This window comes from Lutra lutra, chromosome 15 (assembly GCF_902655055.1).
Source record: "Lutra lutra chromosome 15, mLutLut1.2, whole genome shotgun sequence".
Classification (NCBI taxonomy): Eukaryota; Metazoa; Chordata; class Mammalia; order Carnivora; family Mustelidae; genus Lutra; species Lutra lutra.
In genome coordinates, this window is record NC_062292.1 from 5,796,422 (window position 1) to 5,815,505 (window position 19,084).

Consider the following 19,084-nt stretch of genomic DNA (forward strand, 5'->3'; position numbering starts at 1 on the left):
TTATGAGTTCGAGCCCCATGTTGGGTGGAGAGAGTACTTTTAAGTATTTAAAATAATGAACTAGCTCACCGTGTTATATAACGTACAAGAGATAAGACAAACCACCTTGCGAAGGTTCCAAGTTGTGCCCTCCCCATCCAGGGGACAAGGTGAAAAGGGCAAGAGTCACGGAGCAGGTTATCAGATGGAAATTGGGGAGGGCAGAAGTGAACGGCAGGCCGGCTCCTGGTTAGCTACCCTCGCCAGATCATCAGCTCCATAGTTGGGTGGGAAGACAGTTTTAGGGATCACCTTAGGCCAGAGTGGGAAGAGCGTGAAGAGGAGTCCCTTGGGTGGAGTTTTGGTAGAAAAGGCAAAGGCACAGAAGATCTGTCTAGCCGGGGGACAGCAGATGGAAGGAGCAAGGGCTTTAGAGGACACGAAGGCAGAAAAATTCCTATTTCAATATCCTGCATATGGGGCACTCCTGAGTCTTCTTCTGTGGCCCAGATTCTCTCCCAAACTCCAACGGTGTAGCTTCCTAGACATCTCAACCCTGAAGACAAGGGATTCATCAAAGTTGACAGGAATAGGGCTCAGTCTGTCCTCCCTGGCTCTGACCCAGACCCACATCTCTTACTGAGTTCCCTTCATGTTTAAGTTAGAAACTGTGGAGCCATCCTCAACCTGTTCTCTTTCACCCTGTGATGCAACCCTGACACTGGCTGAACAGAGTATGGTTAACTTCCACAGGCTGAGGGCCCATCCTCCCACAGGACTGCTCTCATTTTCAGATGCCAACCACAACTGGCTAAAAATTAAGGGGTTTTCCATAACCCCTTCTGGTTTGATAATTCACTAGAATGACTCACCGAACTCAGGAAAGTGTTATACTTCTGATTATGGTTTATTATATAGGATACAGATCAGGACAAGTCCCCCAAAGAGACCACAGTACAAGGTCTGGGAGGGTCCCAAATGTGAAATTTCTGTGTCTTCAGGACACAACACCCTTCCAGCCCATCCATGTGCAGAAGGTCACTCAGGCCTCAGTGTCCAGAGTTTTTATTAGGGTTTTATTGTACAGGTATGATTGCTTGAATCACTGGCCACATGACTGACCTCTATCTCTGGCCCCTCCATCTCTCCCCAAGGTAGGAGGTCTGGCTGGTATCACTTATCTCAAAGCCCCAACCCCCCCACTCAAATGATTGGTTTTTCTGGCATGGCCAGCCCCCATCCTGAGACTACCTAGGGGTCCACCATGAGTCACCTCATTAGCGTAACTCAGGTGTGGTCGGAGGGGTCCACCATGAATAACAATGACACTCCTATCACTTGGGAGATTCCCAGGGTTTTGAGGTTACCTCCCAGGAACCAGGAACAAAAGTTAAATTCTTTATTGCACAACACACCCCTAGAGCCATTACTAAGCTGTGCTAACTTCCTTTCCTAAATATATTTTCAATATAGCCCCCCACTTCCATTGCTACTACCTTATTTAGGTCCTTACTGGCTCTTAAGAGAACTACAGCAATAGTATTCTAACTGGTTATTCACCTTACTCCTGGGTGAACTCTCCCACCAAGCCATCCCCTTGTAATTATAAAACCCCAACTCAATCACGTTCTTTTCTCTCTCAAAAACTCTCAATGGTTCCCAACTGTCTACAGCAACCTGTCCAAAATAAATATTACATGAGCTGAATATGTAATTTTAAAGGTTCTAGTAGCCTCATTAAAAAAAAAAAAAGGTTTATTTATTTATTTGAGATAGAGTTGGGGGAGAGGGGAGAGGGCCAGAGGGAGAGGGAGAGGAAGTCTAAGCAGACACTGTGCGGAGAAAGGAGCCTGGCTCAGGGCTTGATCTCATGATAACTGAGATCATGTCCTGAGCCAAAATCATGAGTTAGAGCCTCAACCCACTGAGCTACCCAGGCACCCCCTACCCTCATTTTTAAAAGTAAAATGAAATAAGTGAAATTAATTTTAATTTAAACCAGCATATCTAAAATATAATCAACATGCAATCTACTGCCATTTATTTTAGACCGTTTTCATTTATAAATTTTAAAAATTCTGCCCCTCAGTTGCTCTAGCCACATTTCATGTACTCAAGAGCTGTATGTGGTCAGTGGCTCTCCTACTGGACAGCACAGGCCTACTGGACCAGGTCCATTTCCTTGTGAAATTCCACGTGAAAGTCCTTCACATGCTGCCACATTTAATCCTTTCTCCTACCAACGCCCTTTCCCTCCACCAGCAGACTTTTCCTCCCACTACTCTGAACCACTTGTTGTCTCTCCAAGCAGACCATACTCTTTCCCACTTCGACACCTTTGCACACACTGACCTGTCTACTTTAAAATCTTGGTCTCTCCCTGTGCTAGGAAAAGTCATGCATATGGTGGCATATTTTGCCCCCTGTGTGAAGACTTCTCAGACCCTCCACGCTGAGTCAGTCATGCTCACCACTGAAATTTTATTTTTTTTAAGATTTTATTTATTTATTTGCAAGAGACACAGAGAGAGAGACACAGAGGGAGAGGGAGAAGCAGGCTCTCCACAGAGCAGGGAGCCCGATATGGGACTCGATCCCAGGACCCTGGGATGGCAATTAGAGCCAAAGGCAGACGCCTAACTGACTGAGCCACCCAGGTGCCACGCCACTGAACTTTTGTGGTGTTTTTATTACTCTGTTAGCGCAAACCGTATTTTCTGCCTCAGAGCTGGCCACACATGATTTGACACTTTCACTGACAGCTAGGCAGACGATTTGAAAATCAACGATAAATGGTTTTTTGCAATTATAGAACTTACCATGTTACATCGAAGTTGTTTGTACATGCTGGGTGGTGAGCTCCCCAAGGACATGAACTCCTCCTCTTCACAGTGAGCTCCTTCCCCACTTACTAGATTGGACAGATCTCTCCCCGGATACAGCAAACACTCCTAGGAGAGGAAGGATATGGACCAGTTATGGACACTGTTCTTCCCTTTAACCTCCACTCCATGTTGCTTTATCGAAACACTTTCAGAATGTTTATTCCTCGTCAAGGTACAGCTAATAGATGACAATGAAAATTGTTACTAATCATATAGGGGTTTGCATTTTGACAGAGCTCAAAGTCTCAAACCAAGAAGATGACACATAAGGGCAGAGGGAGAGACATCTTCAGTTGGAGAGAAAACATAGGTCAAGCGGGAAAGTTTTCTAGAGTCTCTGAAGGCACACCTCATATAGGGAGCACTCGGGGTGAGACTAGGTCATTTCAAAAAGCACTGCACTGTGCCACTTTTGAAGTTTGATTTTTTTTACGAAACTAAACATAATCTTACCATATAACCCAATGATTGTACTCCTTGGTATTTACCCAAAGGACTGAAAACTTATTGTCACACAAAAATCTCCACATGGATATTTCCAGCAGCTTTATTCATAATTGCCAAAACTTGGACACAACCAAGATATACTGCGGCAGGGGAATGGATAAGTAAACACATCCAGACAACGGAGTATCATTCAGTGCTAACAAGAAATGAGCTAGCAAGCCATGGGAAGATATTTAGGAACTTGAATGCATATTTCTAAATGAAAGAAGCCAATCCAAAAATGCTACATACCGTAGATCCCTATTACATAACATTCTGGAAAAGGCAAAACTGTGAAGACAGCAGAAAGATTAGGGCTTGCCGGGCATTAGGAGGTAGGGAGGGGATGAATGGGCAGTATAGGGAGGACTTTGAAGGCAGCTAAACTCTTCTGTATAGCACCATAATGATGGATGCGTGTCATTATACATTTCTCAAAACCCACAGGATGTACAACACTAAGAGTGAACCCTAATGTCAACTAGGGACCTTGGCTAATAAGGGCAAGTACACTGTGTTACAAACGTACCTCTTTAATGCCGGGATTGGGGGGCATTTTGTACAGTTGGGGGCAAGGAGTATTTGGAAACAGTATATTCTGCTCAGTTTTGCTGTGAACCTAAGTTTGCTATACGAAAGTCTACACACACACACACACACACACACACACACACACACATCATAGAATGAAGACAATTCTGTCCATGCACTTCCATGGTGCTTGAGGAAAACACAGACTTCTATACTCTCCCAGGCTGGGAGGTCTGCTGAATACCAAACTGGGTGAGCTAGGTCCTCACTGCCCTGAACACCCTGACCACAGGCATTTACTCATTCATCTCCTCTGGGACTGTGTTTGATTCAATGTTGCCTCCTCAATTGCCTGGCTGCAGGCCTGGCGTCTGTTTGGTGTTTAAAGCACATGGGCTCAATCAATGAATCAGACAGTGTGGGCAGCTACTTAGCTACGAAATTTTATGCAGTATGTCTTTACATGGAAGGATGTGAATGACATATAAATTAAGAAAAGCAAATTGCAGAACTATATAGATCCCATTTGGGTAAGAACAAAACCCTGTAATTGTGCATATGCAAAAATGCATATTTGTATCTTTCTTGTCTACACAGAAAAAAAAACATGGAATATAAAAAGTATCTCTGGGTATTGCAGTTGGAGTAGAGGAAAGGAAACTCCTGCTGTCAGTTTTTTAAATGTCATATATGAAACATGTATAAGACAGAAAATGTATCAAGTAAAAGATATAAAATGAAAGTGAAAGTTTCTTTCCTTTTCTTCACACCAGCTCACATCCCACTAATAACTGTTTCCTGTAATTTATTGTCAAAAGTATTTTAATGCACATATTCATGTCATATATATATACACACACACAGATATATATGTATATATATACATATATATCTATTCTCGTAAAAATGTTACACAGTGTTCTGCAACTTACTGTTTTGATCCTTGAGGATATAGAACTATTTTATTCTTTTCTTAGGGGCATCCTTATTCATCATATGGATTTACTGCAATTTTGTTGACGTGACTCCTATTTTTGAATAGTGAATGTTTCCAATCTTTTGCTGCCTCAAAACAATGTAGCAATAAACATTCTAGTACCTACATGTTTGTAACTATATATATTGGGTAACTTTAAGGCCGAAGGATTCATGGTAAAAGGAGATGGGTGTTTTTAGTTCTGACAGATATTTGTCCAAGTATCCTCCAGAAAGAATGCACCAGTGGCCATTTTCCCCCAATTTATGAGAGTGCTCATTTTCTCCTCAGTCCTGCAGAAGTAATCCTCACTAAACATCGATATTTGCCAGTCAGATGAGTGAAACTACAATCTTATCTCTTTATTCACTGTAGCTTATTTGCACTTATTTAATTATGAGTGAGGCTGTACACCTTGTCATTTGCCTTCTGGACTATCGCTCCTTTTTTCTGCAAACATTTGTTTCTTTTGACCATTTTTCTCCTGGCTTGGTCATCTTTTTCATACTGATTCCTATAAACTCCTTGATAACTAAGGAAGTTTAACTTTTTACCATTTTCTTTATAAATACATTCCCCAGTTTTTCATTAGTCTTTTAGCTTTGTTTATGGCATTTTCCCCCACGCAGCTTTAGAAATGTTTACATGGTCAAATCTAATAATTTTGTTTCTGGATGGCTTCTGGAGTTTGTTCTGGCTGAAAACGATCTTGCTGATCACAGATTATAAATTCTTCTAGAACTTTTATAGTTTTATTAACGTTTAAATCTTTGACCCAGCCAGAATTTATTTTGGTAAGGAGAGGAATGTTTACTTTAACTTTGCAGGCATCTATATTGTTTGAGTTGTCTAAAATGAGGATGTATTTGGTTTGGCAACTTAAACATTCCAGTAAAGGAAAAGAAAAAGAAGATAAAGCATAAAAACCCACAGGACAAAGCCTGGAGATGGACATATCAGGTAAGAGCTATTTTAATACACTGACCACCTATTATTTGTCAGGTCCAGTGCTAGGTACTGAAGACAGAGTAAGGGCCTGGATTGCAGAATTGACGACGGTAATGGGAAGGAGGGGAAGGATTGATGGAAGTCATAGAATGATCGCCATGGCAACGGGAGCCTGAATCATCACTATGGAGACAACGTGCTTGAAATTATGACTAGAGGGATAGTGTGACTCTGCCGGTAAAGATTTTGAAAAAGGTAAATAGGAATGTTACAGATGTTTCAAAATGACACTGTTTCTCTCAGTAGAGGTTATTGGCTTTTCCCCCCGATTATTTTATTTCCGGGGGGCTAGAGGCAAATAGTTCAACAATAACATGGATTATGACAAGCGCAAGTTTTATTTGGTCATTGCTAGTCATGAATGCACTGGCCAGGGAACAGCCTTTTATTAAAAAAGTTACTATCTAATATAATATATAATATATGATACAATTACATTAGATATACTATCTAATATAATACATATTGCATATGGTGTCTTAGAGCTCTGCTCCCCAGGATACCTTGTTGGGAGAAAACACTCGTATACTTTCTTCCCTGCAGCAACCAAAAGATGTCTAGCCAGCACTTAAGGCCAAAGAGAAACTTACCTATGTTGGGAATGGGGCTTTGTGTTAATGAGAAATTGGAGTAGGGCTTGAGGTACACTCCTGAACTGTTAGATTATGCCAATATGCAGTAGCCTTCATCTGCTCATCGGTACAGGCTGTTATCAATGTCCAAATTATAATGCCTCTTTGCCCGTCTCTCTCCCCCCCCACTTTCATATAGAACCTCCAGCCTCACTTTCAGTGGTGATGGGGACTTGGGCAGTCTCCAGGGCAGGGGGATTCACCCAGGTGCTAGTCAGTCTCTGACATCACCATATTTCTGCCTCCGTGGGCTCTGGACGCTGGCCCTTGCCCTGCCTGTGATCTCTGTTCATGCTACTGCTGACTTTCTCCTGCAGTGCCCAGCCACTGTGTCGTCCTAGACAAGGTCATTGCTGCTCTCTTACCAGCCCACCCTTAGACTCTTCCCTGATCCCATAGCACAGCTCAAACCAGATTTTCACCTTAGGTGTGTATTTTCTTAAAGTTCAAGGGTAACCAAAGGGCAGCTTATAGCTATTTGGGGCCAAGGCCCAAGTTCAACCTCCATCATATGACAGAGGCTGATTTACCTCCATCCTGGAATACCCTCAACACATCTAAATCCTTTGTATTAAGTGACCCTATAAAATTGATATCTGATTTGACCTATAGCAAACATATTGGAACTTGCCTTTTTAAATTCAATCAGATCAGCATACTCTCTCCAGGAACATTTGTGGTTCCCTGCCCACAGTCCTCTGCCCTAAAAGATCCTGTAGGTGCCCTGCACTGTAAGTCACTTTCAGGAGGAAAATTATGAAGAATGGATGCACACTGACATTACCTGGGTGAGGGGTGGGGGGACTTTGGAAAATACCAATACCTGGTTTCATTTCCCAGACATTCTATTTTAATCAGTCTGGAGGGTGGCTTGGGTGTGGTGTCACTGAAAATCTCCCCAGGTGGTTCTATTACCAAAGTTGAGAAACTACTTTTATTGAAGTTATATTGGGACAGGCAAATTAAACAGAAATAATTCTCTGCCAGAGAAAGCAAATTCCAGTAACCTTTGGCCGTATCAGGTCCCAGAAATGGAGGGTAGATACCCTTTATGTCTTCCATAGGCCCCACTGGGTTCCCCAGAGTTAGCAACTGGAATTAATTCCATTGTCCTGGCCTGGTTGGTTCCTAGGAATCCCCTGGCCTGGCTGGTTTCTAGGAATCCCCTACAAACTCCCTAGGAACTAGGTTGGACATTAGCGTAATTTGTGTGGACATAGTAAGTGCTTGGTAAATGTTTATTATTATCTGATCAGAAGCTGGGTGTGCTGGCATTAGAACACACAGTCATCCCAGCGACCCAGTGATACAATAGGTACTTTGGGGTGTGAAGTTGCTCATCAGCCCCTCCTAGCAGGTAGAGAACTGACCCCCAGTTCCTGCCCATATGGTATTAGACAGCCAGCCCTCAAAGTCACTGGTCATAGGAGCAGCCAGATTTCATGACTCTGGTTTACACTGGCTATAACCTTCTCCACACACAAATTTAAAATCATAGGGTCTCTACAGATCATAAGGATGGAGAAGTAGCAAAAGGCACACTTCTGGCATTTTTTATTTGCTTGTTTTAGTTGTTTGCTTTTGGTTTTGAAGTCCCAAGCCTCTAGAACCCTACTGGGGAAGAGTAAGAGTAAAGCCGACTGGATCAGGCTCTACCATATAGACACGATACCACAAAGTTTATTTCAAACAACACATAGAGGTAGGTAGGTAGTCCTCCTTCCATGTGGGAGAAGACTGGGTGGACCTGCTTCATGCTCCTGGACTGGAGTCAACCCTTCACATAGTATTTTCTAGGTTGGGACTCTTCATTACACTTGGTAACGGGGGTGGGGGGTGAGGGGGACACAGGTGGGCAATAAACCCAGGCATCAATTTGTGCAAAACACAAAACAGAGAGAATGAAAGACGATTCTGCCTAAATCTCCCAGCCTAGCTGATGTGCACGCGATGGGGCCAGTGCAGTGTGGAGAGGGGTCTCTTGTAACATGGGTTCAGGACATGCATGACCTCTGTCCCCACAGTGCACAGGAATCATGGGGTTCCAGGGGGTTGCATTATGTGTAATACAGATGGTTGGAAGGATGCCATCAGCTATAGCAGCTGGAGGGCATTAGGAATTTTCACCCTTCCTTAGCTTTCTCAGATGAAATCCTTGGGAAGAGCTGGCCTGAGGCATGGGTAATAGGGAGAGCACGAGAACATTGTGGCTAGTGTATGTACACGCTCAGGTGCAGGACTGCCCGGGCTCAACTCCAACAATACCAGTGATTAGCCATGCAGCTGTAGGCAAGTTTCTTAACCTTTTTTTTTTTTTTTTAAAGATTTTATTTATTTATTTGAAAGAGGGAGAGAGATCACAAGTAGGCAGAGCAGCAGGCAGGTCAGGGGGCGGGGGGGGGGGGGGTGGCAAGCAGGCTCTCCACTGAGCAGAGAGCCTGATGCGGGGCTCGATCCCAGGACCCTGCGATCATGACCTGGGCTGAGACAGAGGCTTAACCCACTGAGCCACCCAGGTGCCCCAGTTTCTTAGCCCTTGATGACAACTTCTCTCCCTGTAAAATAACAGTGATGATGAGAGTACCTACCTCACTAGTATCCAAAATCTATAGAAAACTTAACGCAACTCAACACCCAAAAAACAAAAACTCCAGTCAAGAAATGGGCAGAAGACATGGACAGGCATTTTTCCAGAGAAGACATATAAATGGCCAACAGACACATGAAAAAATGCTCAACATCACTTATCATCAGGGAAATACAAATCAAAACCACAGTGAGATACCACTTCACACCTGCCAGAATGGCTACAATTAACAAGTCAAGAAACAACAAATGTTGGCGAGGATGCAGAGAAAAGGGAATCCCTTCGCACTGTTGGTGGGAATGCAAGCTGGTGCAGCCACTCTGGAAAACAGCATGGAGGTTTCTCAAAAAGTTAAAAACAGAGCCACCCTATGAACCAGCAATTATATTACTAGGCATTTATCCAGAGGATACAAACATAGTGATTCAAAGGGGCACCTTCTATGCAATGTCCACAACAGCCAAACTATGGAAAGAGCCCAGATGTCCACCCACAGTGGAATGGATAAAGAAAATGTGGTGTATGTACACAATAGGATACTATGCAGCCATCAAAAAGAATGAAATCTTGCCATTTGCAATGACATGGATGGAACTAGAGGGTATTATGCTGAGTGAGGTAAGTCCGACAGAGAAAGACAAATAGTACATGATTTCACTCATAGGTGGAATTTCAGAAACCAAAGAGATGAACATGGGGGAAGGGAAAATAAAATAAGACAGAAACAGAGAGGAAGGCAAACCATAAGAGGTGCTGAACTCTAGGAAACAAACCGAGGAGAGGTGGGTGGGAGATGGGGTAACTAGGTGAATGGCATTAAGGAGGGCACTTGTAATGAGCACTGGGTGTTGTAGGTGACTCATAAAGCACTGAGTTCTACCCCTGAAACTAACAATACAGGATATGTTAACTGAATTGAATTTAGATAAAAGATTAAAGAAATAGTACCTACCTTATCGGGTTGTGGTGAGGGTTAGAGAGTACTACGGTAATCATAAGCTACTATACATGGGGCGACCTGATTGCGTGGAGGCTGGCGGTGTGGATGATGAAAAAATTCACCAAAGCAGAACAAAGGAGATAGAACCTTATTGAATATATTGAGAGGGACAGCGGGTGGGACAGGAAAGGACAGTGTCTGCCAGGAGGCAGTGGCGGGAGCTATAGCTAAAGGGCAGAGTGAAAGGTTATGGGAACATGGAATTTCCCCCTTTTTGGTAACTGTGCGGGGTTGTAAGTAGCCACTGGTTGGTTAGGGCCTCTGGCTATTTTCCAGGCGCGGAGCCCAGTGGGCCTGTTTGCACTCAGCTCTGTGCAGGCAGTGGGCCTTTTGCTTCCTAAAATTTCGGTGGCTCAAGTCTGCTGCCTGAAAGCAGCCTCTACGTTATAGCGATACAAGGCACTGCGAAAACAACAGAACCTTCCTCACGGGGCTGTCGTGGGCGTTAAATACAGCATTACGAGGGGTGCCCGGGTGGCTCCGTGGTTCAGCCTCTGCCTCCTGATTTCCTCTCTGGTCACGATCTCAGGGCCATGACGTCGTCGAGGCCTCGCTCTCTCCCTCTCTCTCCCTCTCCCTCTCTGCGTCCCGCCCCTCATTAAGTTAAATAAATCTTTAAACAAACAAACAAAAGCATTACAAAACATCCCACTCAGGGCTTGGCAGATATTAAACGCTCGGTGGAATTAACTTTTATGATTAGGATTATCACAGCGAAGGGGATAAGCACACGAACTAGTATCAGCAGACCCTGGCCCAGCCTCGACCCCACCGCTTCTATCTCAGGGCATCTCAGCTTTCCTGGGCCTGGGCTTCCTCGTCTACACCGCCGAGAGGTCTGGACGCCCCGGGTTCCGGTCTGGACGGCGGGAGGTCCCGGCAGAGCCCGGCCGGCTCCCGGCGGGAGCTGCTAGCGTCGCCGGTTTCGGTCCGACGGGAAAGGCCTTTGCGCGCTCCCGCGCTCCGGGCCCAAGCTCTCAGGGTTGGGTGAGCTCTCCAGGCCGTCAGCACCCCAGGGGCTCCGAGCCCCTTTGGCCTTCAGCCCCCAGATTGCTCCTAGACGTGGCAATTCGGTTTCTCCCCGTCGGCGGCGACGCTGTGCGGAATCGGGCCGTGAATTTGAGCGCGGCGGGGCGGGGGCCTCCTGGTGGCCCGGCGCGCACTGCCGACCACGGAACCCGAGCACTCCGCGGGCGGGGCCCCAGCGTTCCTGGAGGCCGCTTCGGACTGCCGGCAGGTGTGCGGTCGAGGAGCAGAGCGGCCCCCGGAGCGGCGGTCGGGGCCCTCGGAGCTTCCGGAGGGGCGGGGAGCGGGATGCGGCGCTCGGCGAGGGCAGCCGCGGCGCCGAAGGACAGACGAGGGCACATCGCCCCCTGGTGGCCGACCGGCACACAGCAGCCGGGCGGGGCGGGGCAGCGGGGCGGGGCGGGGCGGGGCCCGCGCGGCGTCTCCTCCCGGCCGAGGGGGCGGGGGACCGGCCGTTCACCGCTCTAGGCGACCGGAACCTGCGCGGTGTCACTGCGCGTCCCCGCGCCGTCGGGTCACCACCTCCACACGGAGGGGCAGTACCGGCCCGACCCGGGAGGGGCTCCCGTTGTGTCCGCGCAGAAATTCTTTGAGGCCGCTCTGGGGCGGCTATGGGCTGGAGTGCGCCTGGGGGGCGCCGAGCCAAGACTCCCGGGGTCCGGGGAGCCCAGCCCAGCGCCCGAAGGAGCCCCGGCACCCAGATTAGGTTCCAAAACCCGAGAACCGAAACTGCCTCCTTTTGAAGATGTGGTGAAAACACCGGGACCCCACACCGGAGAACCCACAACCCGGGCTTTCCTTCCTCACGTGACCCGGCGGCGTTTTCTCTGGAAAAAAGTTCCCGTGAATTAGGCTCGAGGCGGGGCGGTTCTCTGAGGCGTCCGGAGAAGAGTGACCGCGTTAGCCTCGTCCACCCGCAGGCCTAGAAGGCGAGACGCCGGTGGGACACCCGGCCACCTCCCGCAGCCCACCCGGACTCCAGCAAAAGGTCCTACCCACACAGTGCGCCTTTGAAAACTTAGAAGAAATGGGAAAGTGTACAGAAAAAACACATCAATATACAAAAGTTAATTAACTCAAGACAAAACGGGAAACCCCCAAAATCAGGGAATGGAGTTGGGACGTTTTAAACATCTGCCCTCTTCTCCCCCAGAGCAGGCTCGGATGTTTTCACAGGGAAACGTTCTCAAACTTTCAAAGAACAGAGAAGCCGCTCTCCCTTTTTAAACATTATTTCAGAAGGCAGAAAAGTGGGAAAACTCCCCAACTCATTTAATGATGCAATGCTTGTGCCCCAACAAAGGCAGTATTCAAAAGTTTTAGATCGATATTAATATTCAGAAGTATTATCCCTAGATGCAAAAATCCTAAACAAAATATTATCAGATGCCACAGTGTGTTTTAAAAATGTATCACAATCAAGGAGGATTTATCTCAAAAATACAAGGGTGGTTTTACATCAGGAAAAAAAAAATCGGTACAAATCACCACACCAAAAAAAAAAAAAAAAAAAAAAGGAGAAAAATAATACAATCCCTTGAATAGATATGCAGAAACGCACTGATGTATTCAATCACAATCCATGGTAAAACTTTCAGCAAACTAGGAACAAAGGGTATTTTTCTCCAAGTGTACAGCAAATATCATACCTACCGGTAAAATGTGAAGAGGGCCGTGAAAGCCTGGTACAAGGCCAAGACACCCGCTAGTAAAGCCCTGTTCCATACGGTAATGGAGGGTCTGACCTTGCGCTGTTCAATGACTCCCACTAGCCGTGGGTAGCTTTCAAATGTAAATGTAACAGATGAAAAAGATGTCTTGACAAAAGCGACAATATTTTTTTTAAGAAATTAGGCATAAAGCTAAGAAAAGATATGCAAGACTAAGTTCCTGACTCTGGAGGAAGTGCTGACTCCCAGCGGGGTTATTGCTTCTGACAAAGATAGAGAGCGGACCCAGAACTCCAGCAGGTGGATAGGACTGCAGCTAGAACTCCGGACAGCAGGTCACCTCTTCAATTTCAAACAATTAGCACTGGCCAAATCTTCCAAAAATTTACTTATCAAGTTCCTTTCCTAGGGTCAGGCTTCTTAGGGCAACTGCAGACAACAATTCGTCTTTCTGGGTCCACCCTTGTGGCTTTCCCTCTTTCCAGAGGGTGAGGTCTGGTCTCCATCCAGCTTTGGTTGGATGTCATGAGCAACTCTAGTGCCAATGTGCAGTGTGGAATGTCCCCAGGTGGCCCCAGAGCCAAAGATCTCTCTGATGCTTGACCCCCATCACTACACAAAATACTTCTTACACCTGGAGAAGCTCTTATGCACATTCTGAGTAGTGGCCAAGGTCTTCAGCCAAGTTTCCCAAATTTCAGTTTGGCTTGCTGCTTACAGAGGTTTGGAGGGGTGGTTTTCCAACACATGCTGTTTAATAATTCGTGTTTTAGAAAGTTTAAAGGAGGGTGCCGCAAATACCGCTGATAGGTGTACACTAACTTCATCCCTAATGGGAGCTCTGTGAGCCATGTGCGGTCTCATTGCAGTCTGTCTGTAGTGTTCTTTCTACCAGCACAGAAACCAGAGCAAGGGGGTCTTGCTGTCAGGTTGTCAGAGTCAGAAAGGCCAAAAGAATGAAGAGCTGCTCTGAGAGACCCTGCATGACACAGAAATATCCTGGGGAGACCTAAGGGGCTGTGCCCACGGTTGGCTGCCTCTCTGTCCGCAGAAGCTGATCCATCTGTGGTCCAGCTCGGCCCCTCTTCTGTCCTTTTAGCTGAATAAGAAACTCTACCGGGGGACGCCTGGGTGGCTCAGTTGGTTAAGCCGCTGCCTTCGGCTCAGGTCATGATCCCAGCGTCCTGGGATCGAGTCCCACATCAGGCTCCTTGTTCTGTGGGGAGCCTGCTTCTCCCTCTGCCTCTGCCTGCCACTCTGTCTGCCTGTGCTTGCGCTCTCTCTCTCTCTCTCTCTGACAAATAAATAAATAAAATCTTTTAAAAAAAAAAGAAAGAAACTCTACTGGGCCTGTAGTCTCAGCTGATCGTCCTACCTCTAGCCACCACACCTACAGTCCTCTGCTCTACCAACTGAGCTACAGAAGGGCTCTCTGATTGTCCTAATTCTAAATTTTCTTTCAGTTTTTTACAATACTTCTATTTTTACTCACACTCCCCTAACTGGGAGAAGGAAAATTGTTACAGGATAATTTTAAAAATAGATTTTAAAAACTAGACGAGATAATGTTTATAGTTATTTACATATTATAAGGGTTAAGTATTATACAGTTGACTGGCTCTTAATTATTGTCCATCTGTCACAGATCATGCTTCTTCCCTCTACCCCTTAACTTCTGAGACTATTCTGAGACTAAGTCCAGCAAAAAGGCTTTGGTCAAGTCAACCATGACAGTATCAGAGCATAGGTAAAACCAGTGTTTACTTTTCAGTATTCTTAGGGTTGTTTAGGTGTCTTTCATTTACTAGAATCCCTAGATATCTGCCGTTTCTCAGAGTCCTAGAACTTTAATTTCCAAGAACTTCTGAGAAAGAGAATGGGAAACCGTTGTTCACTTAGTAGTTCTATTAAGTGTTCTATAGTAGTTCTTATAGTTCTAATAGTAGTTCTATTATATAATATATAGTTCTAATAGTAGTTCTATTAAGTATTCTATTAAGTTCACATAGTAGTACTATTTTGGACTGAATATCTGCATCCCCTCCAAATTCATATTTCGAAGCCCTAAATCCCAGCGTGACTGTTTTTGGAGATGGGGCCTCTAAGGAGTTAGTTAAGGTTAAGTGAGGTCATAAGGGTGGGGCCCTGACCCAGCAGGATTAGTGTCCTTACAAGGAGAGACATCAGAGAGCTCCCATGCTTGTCCTCTCTCCCTCCCTACACACACTCTCACACACACACACACACACACACACACACACACACACATAGAAGAAAAGCCTTGTGAAGATAACAGAAAGATGATGGCCATCTACAATCCAGGAACAGAGCCCTCACAAGAAACCAAATTTTCTGGCACCTTAATTGTGACTTCTAGCTTCCAGAACTGTGAGAAAATAAATTTCTGTTGTTTAAACCACCTAGTCTGCAATATTTTGTTATAGCACCCTGAGCAAATTAAGTACCTATAAAGCTTCAGAGGGTTTTAATCTGGGACCCAAGGATAGAACGGTTTCAATAAAACTGTTTAAAACATAAGCCTAAGTGGTTCATGCATGTGGGAAGATTATTTTTGAGAAGGGCTGCAAAGGCTTTTCCGGACTGCCAATGAAGTCCACGGCATTTTAAAAAAAAAAAAAAAAAAAAAAAAAAAAAAAAAAAGATTAAGAGCCTCTTCACCGCCTTCTGGCAGACATAAAATAAATATGTGGGGTGTCAGGGTAACATGCCTCTGTAATTGTTTTCAGCCATAAATTTAACTTGGACTTAATATATTCTAGTCTGTAAGCTTTAACGATATTAAAATCTGTACCTCAATATAGATATAGATTAGGAAGACCATTATATAGAATTTCCTAAAATATTTATTCGGACAGACCTATATGGTGAGTGTGAGCCACTGGGTATCATTGTGTACAACTACACATATTATACCCCACATGGAGTGTAGTGTACCCGTAATAAGTATTACAAATAACAGTGAATGCTACAATGGTTAATTCAAAAGAGCGACAAAAAATATTATCAGGGGCACCTGGGTGGCTCAGTGGGTTAAAGCCTCTGCCTTCCACTCAGGTCATGATCTCAGGGTCCTGGGATCGAGCCCCGCATCGGGCTCTCTGCTTAGCAGGGAGCCTGCTTCCCCTTCTCACTCTGCCTGCTTCTCTGCCTACTTGTGATCTCTCTGTCTGTCAAGTAAATAAATAAAATCTTTTAAAAAATATATTTTAAGGCTGAAATCTAAGAGTCCTTTCAGTAAAGCTGGGCTGCTGATGTCCGAAAGGAAACACCAGCTCACATAGTGGCTGGCAGTGCTCTGGGAAGAAGGCTAATGAGCCACTGCTAATGTACGGAATAAGAAAGCCAGTCAGCAAGTATTTGTAAACAAGGAGTCAGAGGTTTATAAATAGGTCTAAAAATCCTAAATATGGTATCTGTGAAAAATAATAGCAACAATAATATAATTTCCAGAGCTGAGACATCTCACAACTCCATCAACATCAAAGCCTACTGCCAAAAATCGGACATTTTATAAAATACGGAATGGGGAAGAGTTAAGCAGGCAGAGGCCAGACTTTCGTAGCTACCCACACAAAACTGGTATGAAAATAAACTTTTTGGGGGTTTTCCTTTGTCTTATGTTTGTACACAGGCATATTTGCATATAGTTATGCTTGTGTAATTGCACATGGAAAGAAGTTGCATAAAAGCAGGCAATGTACAAATACTATCAAAGTTTTAACTTCATTTTAATGAAGTAGAAAAGGATATATGTAATGTTAATAATAGAAACTCTTATTTTATATTGTCTGTTCCCAATATACTCTTGAGTTGATTTTACTAGTTACCCTAGAACTCACCTGCCATCGGGAAAGAGAAAATTGCTATGGGATAGTCCAAAAAATAGCATTTTTTAAAGCTAAAAGTAACATTTGTAGAATTCTTTACACTTTTTAAAAATTCTTTGCACTTTATGAACTCCTTTAACCTACATTTTCTGAAGCTGTTTAATAGCTGTCTGTATGAGTTATGCATTGTGTAACTACTGGTATCACTAAAAGCAGATTTAGAATTAGTTTTTTTAAAGTAAATCACCAAATTACAAGTTTTGAAAAATTTAATATCAATTCAGTTAACGTAGAGTATAGTATTAGTTTCAGGGGTAGAATTTAGTGATTCCTCAGTTGCACATAATACCCAGTGCCCGTCACATCAAGTGCTCCTTAATGCCCTCCACCCACTTATGCCATCACTCCACCTACCTCCCTTCCAGCAACGCTCAGTTTGTTTCATAGAATTAAGAGTGTCTTATGGTTTGCCTCCCTCTCTCTCTTTTTTTCAAATTTTATTTAATTTAACTCAATTTTATTTTATTTTTCCTTCTCTTATTCTATGTTCATCTGTTTGGTTTCTTAAATTCCACATATTAGTGAAATCATATGGTATTTGTCTTTCTCTGACTGACTTATTTCACTTAGCATAATACCCTCCAGTTTCATCCATGATGTTGCAAATGGCAAGAGCTCAGTCTTTTTGATGGCTGAGTAATATTCCATTATCTATCTATCTATCTATATATGCCATATCTTCTTTATCCATTCATCTGCCAATGGACATCTGCTAAATTACAAATGTTTTTTATATTTATTTCTATTAAGTACATTATTTGGTCAGACTTCTGTGTATGTTACATTGTCTAACTCTACAGTTTAAAGGGACGTTGAACAATTATACTGAAATTGGTGCTAACAGGTATCCAAAGTGATGAGAGAAAAAGAAATATTTAATTGAACTAGGTGTAGAGTGTTATCGATGTTATCAAGCACAGATGTGAAGTGCTTGTGAAGCAGAGAGCCATATTTTTCTTAGGGGATAGGTAGTGATAGAAATGAGAAATGAGAAACAAGGACTGTTCCTGGAGGATATACCTAAACATTTCCTTGTGCACTTTCCTAGAGCTGTTGAATTGGCCCTCTGACAGGTTTTTACATGTCTGAACTTGATTGTGATAAATGTAGGTCACCACCCATAGGTCTCAAAACCAGCAGAAGGGAGAGAGATGTGTAAAGGGACTGAGTCATGTGGTTTGTTTCAGAAAGTCAAGTAACTGGAGTGCAAAGTGTGTTCTAAGGGGTGATGGGGACAGGCCAGGATGTGCATGAGTTGGACAGAGGCAGAGTCCAGGTCATAAGAAAATTTGAACGCCAGATTTAGGAGTATGAATTTTGTTCAGTACTGAATTTGTTCCATACTCAGTGGCGTGGACTAAAACTGCAGTAGGTGATTAATGTCAACCTTCTATGACCATCTCAAGTGACCTCAAGGAGAAATCAAGAACAGCAAGAACTGGAAAACCAGTTAAACAGAGGTGTTCAAACAATGTTTTTGAACAATTGGACATGATAGAAACATAATGTGTTAAGATGACTTAAGGGTCTTTCTCACTTCTGTGTGGAAATCAGTAAACCTTCCTTTTTAGAACTCTAAAAAATTATACCTTGTGATGCACATTTGGAGATCTGCTTGCAAGCACGTGCACCCTTTCCCCCCTTATGTACATATAATAATTTTATATACACGATTTGTACACATAACAAGCTTCAGAGCAGTTCTTGAGCAATTTGAGAATTTGAGAGCAATTTGAAAAGCTGTTTCTGGGCTATAGTCTTCAGTAAGACAGTGAATAAAGCATTTACTAGCCTACTTGGTGGTTGACTTTCTTTCTGTCTACAGTGGGGAGCCATGAAAAAGCAGAAGTGGATAACTACTTTTTAAAAAGCCAAAATTTGGGGGTGCCTGGGTGGCTCAGTGGATTAAGCCTCTGTGTTCAGCTCAGGTCATGATCTCAGGGTCCTGGGATTGAGCCCCGCATCCTGCTCTCTGCTCAGTGGGGAGCCTGCTTCCCTCTCTCTCTCTGCCTGCCTCTCTGCCTACTTGTGATCTCTGTCTGTCAAATAAATAAATAAAATCTTAAAATAAAATAAAATAAAACAAAAAGCCAAAATTTCTCTAGCGTTTTTGGACACGGATAGGAAGACTTTGCCTGCCTCGTTCACCTTCGCAAACCCAGCGCATGCGCGTTCCCAGCACAGGATAGTAGATGTTTGCTGAACAAGCGAAGCGGCTTGAAGAGGCCTCCGCAGAGAAATTACACACAGCAGTTAGGATTATTTTCCATCTTTGGGAGACAATTTGACAACACACACCAAGATTCTTATAAATATGCTTACCATTTAAACTAGGAATTCTATTTGTGGGGCTCCATCCTAGAGCAATAATCCCTAAATGAAGAAAAGCTTTATAG

The 19,084-nt window shown here is 44.1% G+C and overlaps 1 pseudogene; it reads right to left on the reverse strand.

The window, feature by feature from the left end:
* Positions 1-13,883, reverse strand: part of LOC125085826 (uncharacterized) — a 49,495-nt pseudogene extending 35,612 nt beyond the window's left edge.
* Between the last annotated feature and the right edge of the window lie 5,201 nt (positions 13,884-19,084).